This window comes from Sus scrofa, chromosome 1, assembly GCF_054392235.1.
Source record: "Sus scrofa isolate SSC_HxYL_T2T_F1_AM1 chromosome 1, Sscrofa_HxYL_maternal_Yorkshire_Landrace_v2.0, whole genome shotgun sequence".
Lineage (NCBI taxonomy): Eukaryota > Metazoa > Chordata > Mammalia > Artiodactyla > Suidae > Sus > Sus scrofa.
The window spans coordinates 64,120,047-64,135,862 of record NC_139383.1 but is presented as its reverse complement, the minus strand read 5'-3'; the positions used below and the strand labels follow the sequence as shown (position 1 = coordinate 64,135,862).

The following is a 15,816-nucleotide window of genomic DNA, read 5'->3' as shown; positions in this document are numbered from 1 at the left end:
ATTAAGGATACAGAAAAGAATGATAAATGTAACCAATAAATAGGACATTACATGCTGTAGTAGGAGACTATTCACCAGGAATGCAGATGTAAAAGGCTTTAGCCACACAATTGTAAAACTCGGGGCCTCAGGTTTTTGTTTTTTTGTTTTTTTCTTTTTAAGAAGCAAGAATTTTTTGGGGGGACACAACGAACTTCTTTGCAGAACAGATACTGACTCACAGACTTTGAAAAACCTATGGTTTCCAAATGAAACAGGTTGGGGGGGGTGAGAGGATGAGCTGGGGGTTTGAGATGGAAATGCTATAAAATTGGGTTGTGATGATCCTGTACAACATAAATGTAATAAAATTTATTGAGTAATAAAAAATAATTGTTTTTTAAGGAAAATTCATATGAATATAAGTCTAAAAGATGGGCCATGAGCAGAGCCTAAGACTACTGTTAAGATGCCAGTTAAAGCAGGATTACTGGTGCCCTGTCTCCTTGGCTCAGTGGGGATGGAGATTCACCTGGTGTTCAGGTGTGCTTATTCCTTCAGGTTGACAGAAACTGTCCCCTGAAGCTGGTACCACTTATGGGGGAAAGGATTTAATAGTGAGTGCTTCCTCTAGAACTCAGAAGACAAAAAAGAAGGAAGCCTCTAATGGAAGACATACTAGTTTCTTCTTCCTCTTCTTTTTTCTCCTCCTCCTCCTCTTCTTCCTCTTGTTCTTCTTCTTTTATTGAAACATAGTTGATTTACAATGCTTCTTCCATTTCTGTTATACATCAAACTGACCCAATCACTTTTTTCTTAAGCTTTGATGTTCTAAGGTACAACTGAACTGTGCAGCACCAGAGGTCTGGAACATCAGTCGTTCTGCCAACGAGATAAAAGACTTCTAATGCCGAGTCACAGAGATGGAAGAGAAATAGAATTCTGGGCAGTGCTCATCTTCTCCAGCCCTCCCTCCTTCCTTCCTGTTTTCACGTCCTCTCCCAACAACAAACTTTTTTTTTTTTTTTTCTGATGGGAGATACAGCAGAGAACACAAGGGAAGCTGTGCCCCATTACTTTTTAAAAATCTCAAATAAAGGCAGTTTTTTCTCAGCAAATGTTCCTGGGCTGTCAGGCAGGGGAAGTCTAACAGATGGTGGCAAAGGGATAATGGACTCATATGAGTGCTCACCTCATAGATAATAATACTGTGATCGAAGATTACATGCTACTCTGGAATAGTGGTCGAAAATTTAATTTTAGAACTGGAATGCACTTCAGTGATGACCTATTCAAACTCTTATATTGTACACATGAGGTGGTCTGACCAGAAAATTTAATTACTTAGCAAAGCCACTCAGCTCATTGGTGGCAGAGTCCAGATTAGGATCCAAGCTTTCTATTGCCTGCTCTCTAGGACCCCAACTCCTCATCTTCCCAGGTTTCTAAATTCTGATCCCAAGCATTTCTTTTATAGCTTTGCATTTTATAATTTTTTTTCTTTGTCTTTTTTTGCTATTTCTTGGGCCGCTCCCGCGGCATGTGGAGATTCCCAGGCTAGGGGTCCAATTGGAGCTGTAGCCACCGGCCTACGCCAGAGCCACAGCAACGCGGGATCTGAGCCGTGTCTGCAACCTACACCACAGCTCACAGCAACGCCGGATCGTTAACCCACTGAGCAAGGGCAGGGACCAAACCTGCAACCTCATGGTTCCTAGTCAGATTCGTTAACCACTGCGCCACGACGGAAACTCCCATTTTATAATTTTTTACATAATTAAAATATTAAGGCACATATATAAACAGACTGTGTTTGTTTGTATTTTTGTTTTGTCTCACATATATAAACAGACTGTGTTTGTAGTTTTGTCTGTGCCCACAGCATTCAGAAGTTCTTAGGCCAGAGACTGAACCTGCATCATGGCAGTGACCTGACCTACAGCAGTGATCCAAGTCACAGCAGTGACAATGCTGGATCCTTAGCCCACCAGGCCACCAAGGAACTCCTAAACAAAGTTATTTTTAAAAAGAAAACCATAGAGTTGCTGCTGTGGTGCAATGGATTGAAGAATAGAGCGTTAGGGTTCTTGCTGTGGCTCAGTGGAAATGTACCCAACTAGTATCCATGAGGATGAGGGTTTAATCTCTGACCTCACTCAGTGGGTTAAGGATCTGGCATTGGAGCAAGCTGTGGTGTAGGTCACAGATGAGGCTTGGACCTGGCATTGTTGTGGCTGTGGTGTAGACCAGGCAGCTGTAGCTCTGATTTGACCCCTAGCCTGGGAACTTCAACATGATGCAGGTGTGGCACTAAAAAAAAAAAAAAAAAAAAAAAAAAGAATCAACATTGCCACAGCTTTGGCTCAGGTGGCAGCTGCGACCAGCTCAGATTCCACCCCTAGGCTGTGAACTTTCATATGTCAGGGTTGCGGTCATAAAAAAAAAAAAAATGCATTGCTCATTTTTGCTTGTTTTTGGGTTCTAAAATATCTATGGTAGCATATTGTAAGTGCTCTTCTTGGACTTGCTTTCTTCACTCAATGTTAATCAATTGTGCTGCATTTTTCTGAGTTCATTGTAACATCTTTGTGATATTCCATTATGTGAATGCATTTGCATTACAAGTTATTCATCCTCTCTCCTGTGGACATTTGCTATTTCCTTTTCTTCTTCCTCCTGCTAGGAGCCTTGAGAGGAGGAGCGTTCTTGTGTTTCCTGGTGTTCATATACACAGTTTCCCTTAAGTGTATAGTTAGGCGTGAGATTGCTGGGTCACCTGCTATAATAATGGTTAACTTTTAGAGATATTGACAAATAGGTCTTCCCTCTAGCCATAATATATATTTTCATTGATTCAACAGCTTTCCACAATCACTGTGAAATGATATGCTAATGGAGTTGAAAAGTTTTTACATTTTAAATATTGACTGATCATTAATTTTCCTCTTCTACGAAAAGCCGACCTATATTTTTTGTTGATTTTTCTATTAGATTGATTATCTTCTTCATGATGATTTGTGGGAGTCATTTATATACTATGAATATTGTATGAATTATGTCTTGTGCTTGTTTGTGGTGGAATCAGTAAGGGTCCTGCCAGGAAAAGAAACCACACCAGTTATTTGAACAGGAAAAATTTAATATGAACAATTGTTAAGTATTAGAAGGTAGTTATCTACTGAGAGGGGTGGAATATGAAGCTAACAGATCCAGAAATAGTAGGTAATTAGCCTCCCAACCTCCCACTGCCATGACTGAGATTCAGACATCTTTGAAGACGAAAAGGATACTTCAGAAGCCAGCTAGTGGTGTTGCCAAAATTTCCTAGTAGTTGCTGCCTCTGTACACTGATTGCCAGATAGAAACTCAGAGACAGAGTTGGAGGAAAAAGAAAAAGTAGCTTTAATTGACAGGCCAAGAGGGAATAGAGCAGGCTAGTGCCTCAAGGACTGTGTCCCCATTGGAGGGAGTAAGCGAGGAGTCTTAGAGTGTTCAAGGCGCAGGGTGTGATCAGCTCCTGGACATTGGGAGTCAGGGTCATCAACCTTCTGGTTCCAGCAGATCTGGGGTCTACATGCTTATGGGCAATACACATTTGCCTTCTTCCACCTGGTGGGGGCTTCAACACCTGGAAAACAGCTTCAAGGAAATGGCTCAGAGTATTATATATAGTCCTTGAGGAAGAACTGAAAGTCCTTGAGTTGTATTGAATGAATGGCTAAACTATTATTATTCTCTTTCTTGACTGTTTCCCTTTTTTTTTTTTTTTTTTTTTTTTGTCTTTTTAGGGCCGCACCCAAGGCATATGGAGGTTCCCAGGCTAGGGGTCCAACTGGAGCTGTAGCCCCTGGCCTACACCACAGCCACAGCAACTCAGGATCTGAGCCGCATCTGAGACCTACACCACAGCTCATGGCAACATGGGATCCTTAACCCACTGAGCAAGACCAAGGATTGAACCTGCGTCCTCATGGATGCTAGTCAGATTCATTTTCACTGAGCCATGAAGGGAACTCCTTGACTGTTTTCCTTTTTCTCTGAATATTCTCACTTCCCTGATTAAATTGATTCTTTGACTAAAGTTTTTCTACAGACAAAAAGGCAGGCAGAGGACATGAGTGGGGTCCACTCTGGGAAGGCCTCACGGGGTCCTGATCAGTTACAGTGGTGAAGAAAGTTTTTAGAGTGTGTGGCCATAGCTATTCTATTAGAAAGACTTGCCAGTCTAGAAGGTGTGGGTGAGCTGAGTGTGACCTCTTAAAGCAGCTCTTCATTACTGGAGGGCATAGGTGGGTGAGAGCTGGCCGGTAGAGCCAACAGCCATTGCAGATGATGTGATGACTCAGGGATGGACAGAAGTTGTGTCCTAAGGTTTGATTAGATTCAGATTAAACACTGTTGGCAAGACTACTTCATAGGCAATATTGTGCTATTGGACCTTACCAAGCAGCTTCTGGTAAGTTAGTTCTTGCTATCTCCTAGAACTCTCCATGATAAACCTACATTTCCCTCTTTGCTATAAGATGATCTGTGGGATGAAATTTCGTACTCTGAGAATATACTTTTCCTTGACAACATTTCATGTAATTTTAAAAATCATTTTTACCTTGATCAAATTATACATTGGGAATTGCAGTGGTGATCATTCCAAATCTTTAGTGCTGCTTACATTTATTAACCTGCATTCTTCCGTAAAGAAGTACTTTCTTTTGATTTTTCCCTTTTTCTGATGACAGCAAGTAAGCAAACACCCAAAGACCGATAAATAGTGTTAAAAAGCTATAGAAGTCAGCCAGAAGAAGATTTCATACCAAATTTGAGCACCCAAAAGAGTCATACTATAATTAATTATAATGTACGCAATAAACAAAATTCTTAAGTCTATAGTGATACAAAGAGCACAAAGAGAAAGAGATCTTTCAAGTATTAAGTTTAATCTATTTACATTTTTGGTTATGATTATTGATATACTTGGACTTATATTCACATTCTTACTTTTTGACATCCATTTTTGTTCCATTTTTTTTTTTTTCTGCGATTCTAGTTTTGAGTTTGTTTCTTCTGGTGAAATTAAATTTAGTTGTTAGTGTTCATTTATTTTTGATTTTTCCTTATTCCTTTTTCCCCCTTCACATAATCTAAATTTATAAATTATTTTCATTCATTTAGTGTTTGTCTTTGAAAAATTATTATTTATATTTAGTTTTCCAAGTCTCAAGATAAAAAAATCTGTATCTCTCACCTGTACACACAAAGACCTTAGAACACTAAGTAGTTACCCTCCAGCTTTGAATGCTATTTTGATTCTATTTTTGGTTCTATTTTGGGGGGGAGGGCAGATTTTTAAAAGCATTTTAAATGAAAAATTGTTTCATTATTTTATTATTTTAAATAGAGATATAGTTGAAGCTTCCATTGTGGCTCAGTGGTAACAAACCTGACTAGTATCCACAAGGATGCAGGTTCGATCCCTGCTCCTGCTTATTGGGTTAAGGATCCAGCATTGTGTAGGTCACACACATGGTTCAGATCTGGTATTGCTGTGGCTGTGGTGTAGGCCTGCAGCTGCCACTCATATTTGACACCTAGCCTGGGAACTTCCATGTGCCATGAGTGTGGCCCTAAATAAATAAAATAAAAGTAAAAATCTTAACTTGAGATATAGTTGATATAAGTTTCAAGTGTATATCATAATTATTATTTTATTTAGAAATTTTTGTTGGGATTTATGTTTCTGTTTAATATTTTATTAATTTTTCATTCTTTCTAGCATCTTCCTCTAGGATCATTTTACTTCCTCTAGGATCATTTTCCTTTCTTCCAAATTACATCTTCTAGCAGCTACTTTAATGATGATCTTGTGGTTAAAAAAAAACTCTCAGATTATGCTTATCTGCAAGTGTCTTTATTTCACTTGCATATTTTTTTTTGTTTTGTTTTTTTGTTTTTTTTAGGGGTGTACCTGCGGCATATGGAAGTTCCTAGGCTGGGAGTCTAATCCAAGCTGCAGCCACCAACCTACAACAGCCACAGCAACACAGGATCCGAGCCTCATCTGCAACTTACACTGCAGCTCATGGCAATGCTGGATCATTACCCACTGAGTGGGGCCAGGAATTGAACCCTGAGTCCTCATGGAGACTAGTTGGGTTCATTACCACTGAGCCACAAAGGAACTCCTCACTTGCATTAATAAGGAAACAGTTTTGCTGGCTACCCATTTCTAGGTTGATTATTTTCTCTCAGCACTTCGGTGATTTTATTTCACTGCCTTCTGAATCCATTGCTGCCCTTGAGAAGTGTGTGTCGTTCTAATTCGGATTCCTATGTGGGTTAACAGTCTTTTATTCTGTCTGTTTTTAAGACCTTCTCCTTGTTTTTGGTGTTCTACACTCTACTACCATGTTTTGAGGTGTGGCTTTCTTTCTCTTTACACTGCTTGTATACAGTTCTTGAATCTGTAGAGTCACCATTTTAATCAATTCTGGAAATGTTTCCATTACTAGCTTTCTAAATATTACCTGTTCTTTATTATAACTGTTCTTTCTCCTTCTAAGAGTTATTTTGTATGTTAATTACTTGTGTTCTTGTATTAGTGAAGTTTCTCTAGAGAAACAAAACAATGCAGGATGTGTGTGCACACACATACACACACATCTTGGGGGTTTGAAGAGAGAGAGAATAGAATTGGCTTTCATGATTGTGGAGGCTTGGTGTAATCCGAAATTTGTAAGGTGAGCTAGCAGGCTGGATGTCCAGGAAGGAGCTGTGGTTGAATTCCAAAGGCAGTCTACTGGCAGAATTCTCTTTGTCAGGGAGGTCCATCTGTTTTTTACTAAGAACTTCTTCAACTGGTTGGATGAGACTCACTCATTTTATGGAAGATAATCTACTTTATTAAAAACCTACTGATCTAGGCGTTCCTGTCATGGCTCAGGGGTTAACGAATCCAACTAGGAACCATGAGGTTGCAGGTTTGATCCCTGGCCTTGCTCAGTGGGTTAAGGATCTAGCGTTGCTGTGAGCTGTGGTGTAGGTTGCAGATGGCTTGGATCCTGCGTTGCTGTGGCTGTGGTGTAAGGTGGTGGCTACAGCTCCGATTCGACTCCTAGTCTGGGAACCTCCATATGCTGCAGGAGCAGCCTAAGAAATGGCAAAAAGACAAAAACAAAACAAAAAACCCCAAACCAAAAGCCAAACCAAACCAAAACAAAAAACCTACTGATCTAAATGTTAATCTCATCTAAAAAATACCTTCACAGAAATATCTAGAATAATGTTAAATAAATATCAGGGAACTTTAGCCCAGCCAAGTTGATATATAAAATTAACCATTATAGCCCCTTTCATGTTTTCTCTCCTGTTATTCTATTATGCATTCTGAATAATTTCTTTGCATCTATTTCAGCCACTATCTATCTCTTAGATTCTTTTCAGTTTATATAATCTACTATTTAATAATAAATAGGGTGGTTATTTCAACAAATATATTTTTAATTTCTAGAGGTCATATTTTTATTTATTTATTTTTAAATGAATTTTATTACATTTGTAGTTGTTAAATGATCATCACAATCCAGTTTTACAGCATTTCCATCCCAAACCCCCAGCCCATCACCCCCATCCCCAACCTGTCTCATTTGGAGACCATAAGTTTTTAAAAGTCTGCGAATCAGTATCTGTTCTGCAATGTTCATTGTGTCCTTTTTTAATTTTATTTTTTATTGTTATTTCCCCAACACATTTTTTCCCCTACTGTGCAGCATGGGGACCCAGTTACACATACGTGTATAGATATTTTTTCTCCCATTGTCATGCTCCGTTGTAAATATCTTGACATTGTTCCCTGTGCTACACAGCAGGATCTCATTGCTAATCCATTCCAAAGGAAATAGTCTACATCTATTAACTCCAAACTCCCAATGCACCACACTCCCTCCCCCTCCCCCTTGGCAACCATAAGTCTATTCTCCAAGTCCATGATTTTCTTTTCTGTGGAAAGGTTCATTTCTGCCATATATTAGATTCCAGATATAAGTGATATCATATGGTATTTGTCTGTCTCTTTCTGACTTACTTCACTCAGGATGACAGTCTCTACTTCCATCCATGTTGCTGCAAATGGCATTATTTTGTTCTTTTTTTATGCCTGAGTAGTATTCCATTGTGTACATAGACCATGTCTTCCTAATCCAGTCACCTGTCAATGGACATTTGGGTTGTTTCCACGTCTTAGCTATTGTGAATAATGCTGCAATGAACATGCAGGTGCATGTGTCTTTTTAAGGCGAATTTTGTCAGGATATATGCCCAAGTGTGGGATTGCTGGGCCATATGGTAGTTCTATGTATAGTTTTCTAAGGTACCTCCCTACTGATCTCTGTAGTGGTTGTACCAGCTTCCATTCCCACCAAGAGTGCAAGAGGGTTCCCTTTTCTTCACACCCCACAGCATTTGTTATTTGTGGACTTATTGATGATGGCCATTCTGACTGGTGTGAGGTGGTATCTTGTAGTAGTTTTGATTTGCATTTCTCTAATAATCAGGGATGTTGAGCATTTTTTCATGTGCTTGTTGTACATCTGTACATCTTCTTTGGAAAAATTTCTATTCAGGTCTTTTGCCCACTTTTCCATTGGGTTGTTGGTTTTTTTGTTGTTGAATTGTATAAGTTGTTTGTATATTTTAGACATTAAGCTCTTGTCAGTTACATCATTTGAAACTATTTTCTCTCATTCTGTAAGTTGTCTTTTTGTTTTCTTTTTGGTTTCCTTTGCAAAAGCTTGTCAGTTTGATTAGGTCCCATTGGTTTATTTTTGCTTTTATTTCTGTTGCCTTGGGAGACTGACCTGAGAAAACATTTGTAAGGCTGATGTCAGAGAATGTTTTGCCTATGTTCTCTTCCAGGAGTTTGATGGTGTCTTGTCTTATATCTAAGTCTTTCAGGCATTTTTAGTTTATTTTCATGCATGGTGTGAGGGTGTGTTCTAGTTTCCTTGATTTGCATGCAGCTGTCCAGGTTTCCCAGCAATACTTGCTGAAAAGACTGTGTTTTTCCCATGTTATGTTCTTGCCTCCTTTGTAAAAGATTAATTGACCATAGGTGTCAGGGTTTATTTCTGGGTTCTGTATTCTGTTCCTTGGTCTGTCTGTCTGTTTTGGTACCAGTACAACACTATCTTGATGACTGTGGCTTTGTAATATTGCCTGAAGTCTGGGAGAGTTATGCCTCCTGCTTTGTTTTTGTTTCTCAGAATTGCCAAAGCAATTCTGAGTCTCTTATGGTTCCATATACATTTTTGGATTGTTTGTTCTAGTTCTGTAAAAAATGTCATGAGTAATTTGATAGGGACTGCATTGAACCTGTAGATTGCTTTGGGTAGTATGGCTATTTTACAATATTAATTTTTCCAACCCAGGAGCATGGAATGTATTTCCATTTTGTTTCAACCTAAAACCCGAGAATATGGAGTTATATTACATTTGTATATATGCTGTATGTATATGTATAGACATATGTATATAAGTACATACGTATAGATAAATGCATACACATATAGATATATGTGTATATACATACTCCATAATCTTGGTTTTTGTGTTGAAACAAACAAAAAACTTATACAAGTAACATGTTAATAGTTATGATATTTTCTACTGAAGTCTATAATAATTGATGCTTTTCTTATAAACCATGTACACATGAAACCAGCTGAAGAGTGCATCTCCCTGTGGGAATATGAATTCCCTGATGGTTGGTAATAGCATAGTCTTAGTAAATATATAACCAGTTGTCAGTGAAGGAGGCGTGGGTTAGCACTAAGTGCTTTAAGAATATTTATGGAGTTAATTGCTGTCTTTTCAACAGGTCATTCTTCAGGATTTATATTGGTATCTGTTATTTGTGAATTTCCTAACTATTCAGAGGTAAATGTTGTTATAATGTCTTTATAAATAACAACAGTATATATACTCCATAGACCTCTTAAAAGGATGTCTAGTTTATTATGTATTATTTAAACTGTGATATTTTGCCCATATAAGTTAACTCCCTATTACCCATGTTTGAAGGAGAAGAATGAGGAGTGACTATTGTTAGTGTGAGGTTTCCTCAAATTCCACCACACCCTTTCTTCCCCTCAGGGTTCCCTTGCTGACACAGTGGTACATACTTGGACTAAGCCAACTGGGGAAACAATAAATAGGGTACTTTATTAATAACTGGGAATATATCTAATATTTCAGGTTAAGACTATAGGAAAAAACAGCATTGGCTAAGCCAGAAAGATATCTGCTATGCACTTGAATTAAGTGTACCCGGCTGCTAGACCTGGATACTTACTCACCCAGGAAAGGGCAGGAGATGATGTTCAGGTCTGATGGGGAGACTGTCTACAGGAAGCTAAAAGATTACCCACTGCACACAGGAATAGGACCTAAAGGAAATGCTTGGTTTGGTTTCTTCCTTTAAGACACAATAGCCTTGTACATTAGATGTTTATGGCCTAATGAGGGTTGATCTGCTCACCAAATATTTACTTAAAATGTATATAACCAGATACAAAGAAGAACACATTTTATCCTTATTCTAAGAGTTCACAAGCTAGAAAAATCTTTTTAAAAATGTGAATTCTAAAACAGGTTCTCCACATAGAAGACATTTGTGTTCAGGAAGATTTGAGAAATGCTGAATTGTTGATGTCTGCTTGGGCTGCTATAACAAAAATCCCAGGGACTAGGTGACTTAAACAACAAACAGTTATTTCTCACAGTTTTGGAGGCTGGGAAATCTAAGATGAAGGAGCCAGCAGATTGGGTGTCTGGTGAGAACCTGCTTCCTTGCTCATATCTGACTGTCTTCTTGCTGTGTCTTCACAAGGCAAAAAGAGAGTGAGAGAGCCCTCTGGGATCCTTTCATAAAGGCACTAATCCTATTCATGCCACTGTCACCCTTATGACCTAATCACCTCTCAAAGGCCTACCTCCTAATACCATCACATTGGGTATTAGGATTTCAACATATGACTTTTAGGGCAGGTCACAAATATTCCGCCCATTTCATGGGTTATAAACATTAAACAGGCTTATTTTTGCAGGGCCTCTTAGAGTACTTAATATGCAGAGGACATTGTGGTTCTCCACAAGGAACAGAGACTATAGTGTTTCCCAAATGGACTAAGCCTCTAATGTCCCATTGGAACCATGTAAAGAGACACTGACCTCATCTATTCTTCTCTCCTTTTCTCCAGGCCCACCAGTCTCCTGGCTGTTCTTTGACTCTTCTAGACTCCCAGCCGCAGGCGCAGGCATGGCTTTGATGTTCTTCTGTGGTGGGGGCACTTTTCCCCAGATAGTCACTGCCCTGACCACTCTGTTGTAATTTTATTAATTGCTCTTCCAACCCTCTTGTTCTCTCTTCCCTTTCTTTTTCTCCATAGTAAATATCACCTCCTAACATACTTCATACTTTATATATTTATTGTGTTCATTGTCTCTCTCTCCCCAAGAAAATATAAGCTCCTGAATACCGGAGTTTCTTTTTTAATGAAATATACTGATTTATAATATTGTGTTAATTTCAGATATAAGCAAAGTGATTTAATTTTTTATATTTTTTTTCAGATTATTTTCCATTACAGGTTATTATAAGATATTAAATATAGTTCCCTGTGCTATCCAGTAAATCCTTGTTGCTTATCTATTTTACACACACACACACACACACACACACACACACACACACACACATACATATATACATACACACAGGAATATTACTCAGCCACAAAAAGAATGAATATTGCCATTTGCAGTGACATGGATGGACCTAGGAATTCTGTTCACTAACTTCCAATAACCTAAGGAACTGTATATATGACTGAAGGAAGAACTGCTCTAGAGGGAGAATTGCTATGAGTGAGTGAGAGATATATTGTGCAATAACTTTAAAATTATAAATGATTATATTATTCTCATCTGTAAATATTCTAGATTATCCCTCCTCCTTGGTTTTCAGAGATCTAAGCCTTTAATGTCAATAATTTATGACAATTTAAAAAAGAAAAACTACTATTTAATTCTAAAACTTGCTCTACCCAGATTCCACTTGCTATAATGGAGAGGTTGGTGTTGATGAAAAAGGAGTAGATCTGACTTTAAAGTTACTTTTCAAATCTTATGGAGCACTGATCCAAAAAGACAAGATCCATAGGATGTATCTAGAGCAAAGCCTAAGAAGAATTGGGCTAGGGGTCGAATTAGAGCTGCAGCTGTAGGCCTGCACCACAGCCATGGCAACACCAGATCCAAGCCAAATCTTTAACCCACTGAGTGAGACCAGGGATTAAACCCACATCCCTGCAGATCCTGCTTTGGGTTTTTGACCCACTAAGCCACAACAGGAACTCCAAGAAGAACTTCTAATTTTGACCTTAAGTTCATTCTATCCTCACCATTGTCTCCCTTAGTAGTAAGATATAATAGAAATATATCCTTAAATAGGGACCTGTGAACCTGAAAAAAAAAAAAAAAGACCACTCCTCCATCCTATGTTAAACGCTTGTTTATTGAATTTTCCTCAAATGTAATTAAATTAAATTGTGTTCATTTAAGCTTATATCCCTGTATGCCACAACAAGACTTCCAAGATTTATTGGATTAAAAACTAACAAAAATAAGAAAGAAGAAAGATTAAAAACTAACAAAAATAAGAAAGAAGAAAGTAATACAAGTTATTTTAGCTTCATCTCCCTTTGAAAAATAAACTCATGAAAATCTAACTTTTCTGATCTAATTTTTAAGGAGCATTGGGTGTCAATGCTTAATTGAATTGTCAATGCTTTAATTGAACTGGAATAAACTTTAATAAATTTTTGTGTTATGAAAGTTTTCAAGCATACCCAAATGTTGAGAGAATAATACAATAATCCTACATACCTCTTCTCTAGCTTCAATATCTATCAGCATTATATCATCCTTGGGCTAGACTTTAAATATATAAAAAATGAGTCTTCATTCTCAAAGGAATCTTGTTTTCAGTACTACATCAAGTCCAAGATTTATAAGATTGTAAGATTATCTTGATTTCACAATCTATCTTAGAATCAGGGGAGTTCCCATCGTGGCGCAGTGGTTAACGAATCCGACTAGGAACCATGAGGTTGCGGGTTTGCTCCCTGCCCTTGCTCAGTGGGTAAAGGATCCGGCGTTGCCGTGAGCTGTGGTGTAGGTTGCAGACGCGGCTCGGATCCAGCGTTGCTGTGGCTCTGATGTAGGCTGGTGGCTGCAGCTCCGATTTAACCCCTGGCCTGGGAACCTCCATATGCTGCGGGAGCGGCCCAAGAAATAGCAAAAAAAAAAAAAAAAAAAAAAAAAATATATAAAAAAAAAAAAAAAAAAAAGAATCAATGGAAAATGTTAATAACTGAATTTGTCCAGAGACTAAAGGTCTCTGCTTTGACCTATGGTCCAGGACTAAGAGGGGGAGATTCCTTACAGCACAGCTGAAGGCAATGGTGGGAGGGAAAATAGCTTTTTCCTTTTGTTTACTGTTTGTGCTCCTATTGAGTTTATCCCACTTAATAAAATAAGAACTATTGTCAATATTAGTTACCATTTATTGTGTTGTCTTCTCTTCTCTATTCTAGCCAATTTACTTTTTCCTTTACAAATATTTCTTCTTCAGTTTTCACCAACCCTACAAGCTATTCATCCCCATTTTACAGATGAGGCAATTGAAAATCAGAATGACCAAGTAAGTTTCTAAGGTCGCACAGAATCTAGAGAACAGGGCTGGGATTCAAATTTAGGTCTGCCAAACTCTTAATTAGATACACACCACTCTCCGCACCCACCCCCAGGCTATGCTGTTCCTAGTCCTGACTCTTTGAGACTCCCTGCAAATCTCTTTACCTTCACACAAAAGATGCTATCACCACCCTGCTCAACCTCCTTGGCATGTAATAGGTGCCTGCAATCCAATCCTTCTCACTGTCAGAACCTGCATCTCTGCAGGAGGGCTCTTTGCCATCTGTTCCAGCACCGGATAGATAGGCTGGACGTTCCAGGGAGTTGCCACTCCCTTCTCACCTAGTGATTGACGGGAGCTATGTATCCTAGCTTTCTCATTCGCAGCCTGCTGACTCTGAATGGCTAGCTCTGTTTGGCTCCACAGTTTCTCAGCAGTATTCAGTTCTAGTTGCATGCAGTGTGAACACAGCCCTTAACTATTTTTCCCCCCTCCGTCTCAATTAACTTCTTGCACTCAAATCATTGTCAGAATATGCATCTACAGCAGCTAAAACGCATATGCTTCAAGTTCCTTAAAGGTAAAGTGTGAAAGTGTTGTATTAAGTCAATTTGAATTCTATAATTCTATTGTATGATAGAAAATATAAGTCGGAAATCAAATGGAGTTTTCTTGGCTCTTATGCAACAGATAAAATGAGCTCAACATCAACCCCAAAGTCATGGCCTTGGAAGTCCAAAGCCTTCTCAAGTGTTCTGAGAATTCTTGAAAGACTTAAGCTCTATATTCATATCTACTTCTTGGGCTTCTGCTTTTTTAGGTACTCTAGCCTGTACCATGTAAACCTAGGTAGGGATTTCACTGTGAATTATCTTAAAGCAAACAAACAACAAACAAAAGCAATTGTCCTAAAAGCATTTGTTAACAGACCGTAATGAATTTCTGGAGCGACAAGGAAGGAGTGGTCTAGATTCTAGAAACACGAATAGCCTCAAACGCTCCAGCTCTTAGCATAAATCTCACAAGGTCCTTTGAGAATCCCATTTGGGGGGATTCACTGACCCTTCCCTCATTTGGTTTCAGTCTTTTCTTTCTGGTTCTTCCTCCTCTCTGGCTCCTTACCGTTTCTCTTTCTCTGTTACTCTCAGGAGCAATAACATCCCACCCCCATTCAGGCAATTCAGCTTTTCCCTTCTGGAGTATTCAGACATGTTTGTCATCTAAGTCTTAACAGTCTTGTTTATATCAACTGGAATTACCAAGTTATTCTCCCAAATAATGCCACCTTTCTACTTAGGGAGATTCCTGGTTCAGTGAATCATCAATTCCCATTCTCCCAACCCTGTCCCATAGGAGTTAGAAAAAAATTCTTCTCTTTCTCTTCCTCTAGTGGGCACTGCTGTTATCACCTCGCCTTAGCAAAGCAGGAATCCTATATTGGTTTTCACTTTCTGATTCATATTCTTTTCTTTTCTTTTTTTTTTTTTTTTTTTTGTCTTTTGTCTTCTTGTTGTTGTTGTTGTTGTTGCTGTTATTGTTGCTATTTCTTGGGCCACTCCTGCGGCATATGGAGGTTCCCAGGCTAGGGGTTGAATCGGAGCTGTAGCCACTGGCCTACGCCAGAGCCACAGCAACGCGGGATCCGAGCCGCGTCTGCAACCTACACCACAGCTCACGGCAACGCCGGATCATTAACCCACTGAGCAAGTGCAGGGACCGAACCCTCAACCTCATGGTTTCTAGTCGGATTCGTTAACCACTGCGCCACGACGGGAACTCCCATATTCTTTTTTTTTTTTTTTTTTTTTTAATTGAAGTTGCAGTTGATTTACAATGTTTTATTAGTTTCAGGTGTAAAGCATAGTGATTCAGTATTCTTACAAATTATGCCTCATTAAACGTTATTATACAATAATGCCTATAATTCCCTGTGCAGTACAATGTATCCTTGCTGCTTATCTATTTTATGTATAGTAGTTAGTATCTGCTATTCCCATACTCCTAATTTGCCCTTCCCTCTCTCCATTTACAACCACTAGTTTGTTTTCTATGTCTGCGACTCTGTTTCTGTTTTGTATATATGTTAATTT

At 38.7% G+C, this 15,816-nt stretch overlaps 1 protein-coding gene across 1 annotated transcript in view; it reads left to right on the top strand.

Moving 5' to 3' along the window:
* NDUFAF4 (NADH:ubiquinone oxidoreductase complex assembly factor 4) overlaps positions 1 to 11,663 on the top strand; it is a 57,060-nt gene extending 45,397 nt beyond the window's left edge. The window contains exon 4 of the transcript XR_014806206.1: positions 11,229 to 11,663. The gene's annotated coding sequence lies outside the window, so the exon portion shown is untranslated. The remainder of the gene's footprint in view (positions 1 to 11,228) is intronic.
* The last annotated feature ends 4,153 nt before the right edge of the window (positions 11,664 to 15,816 follow it).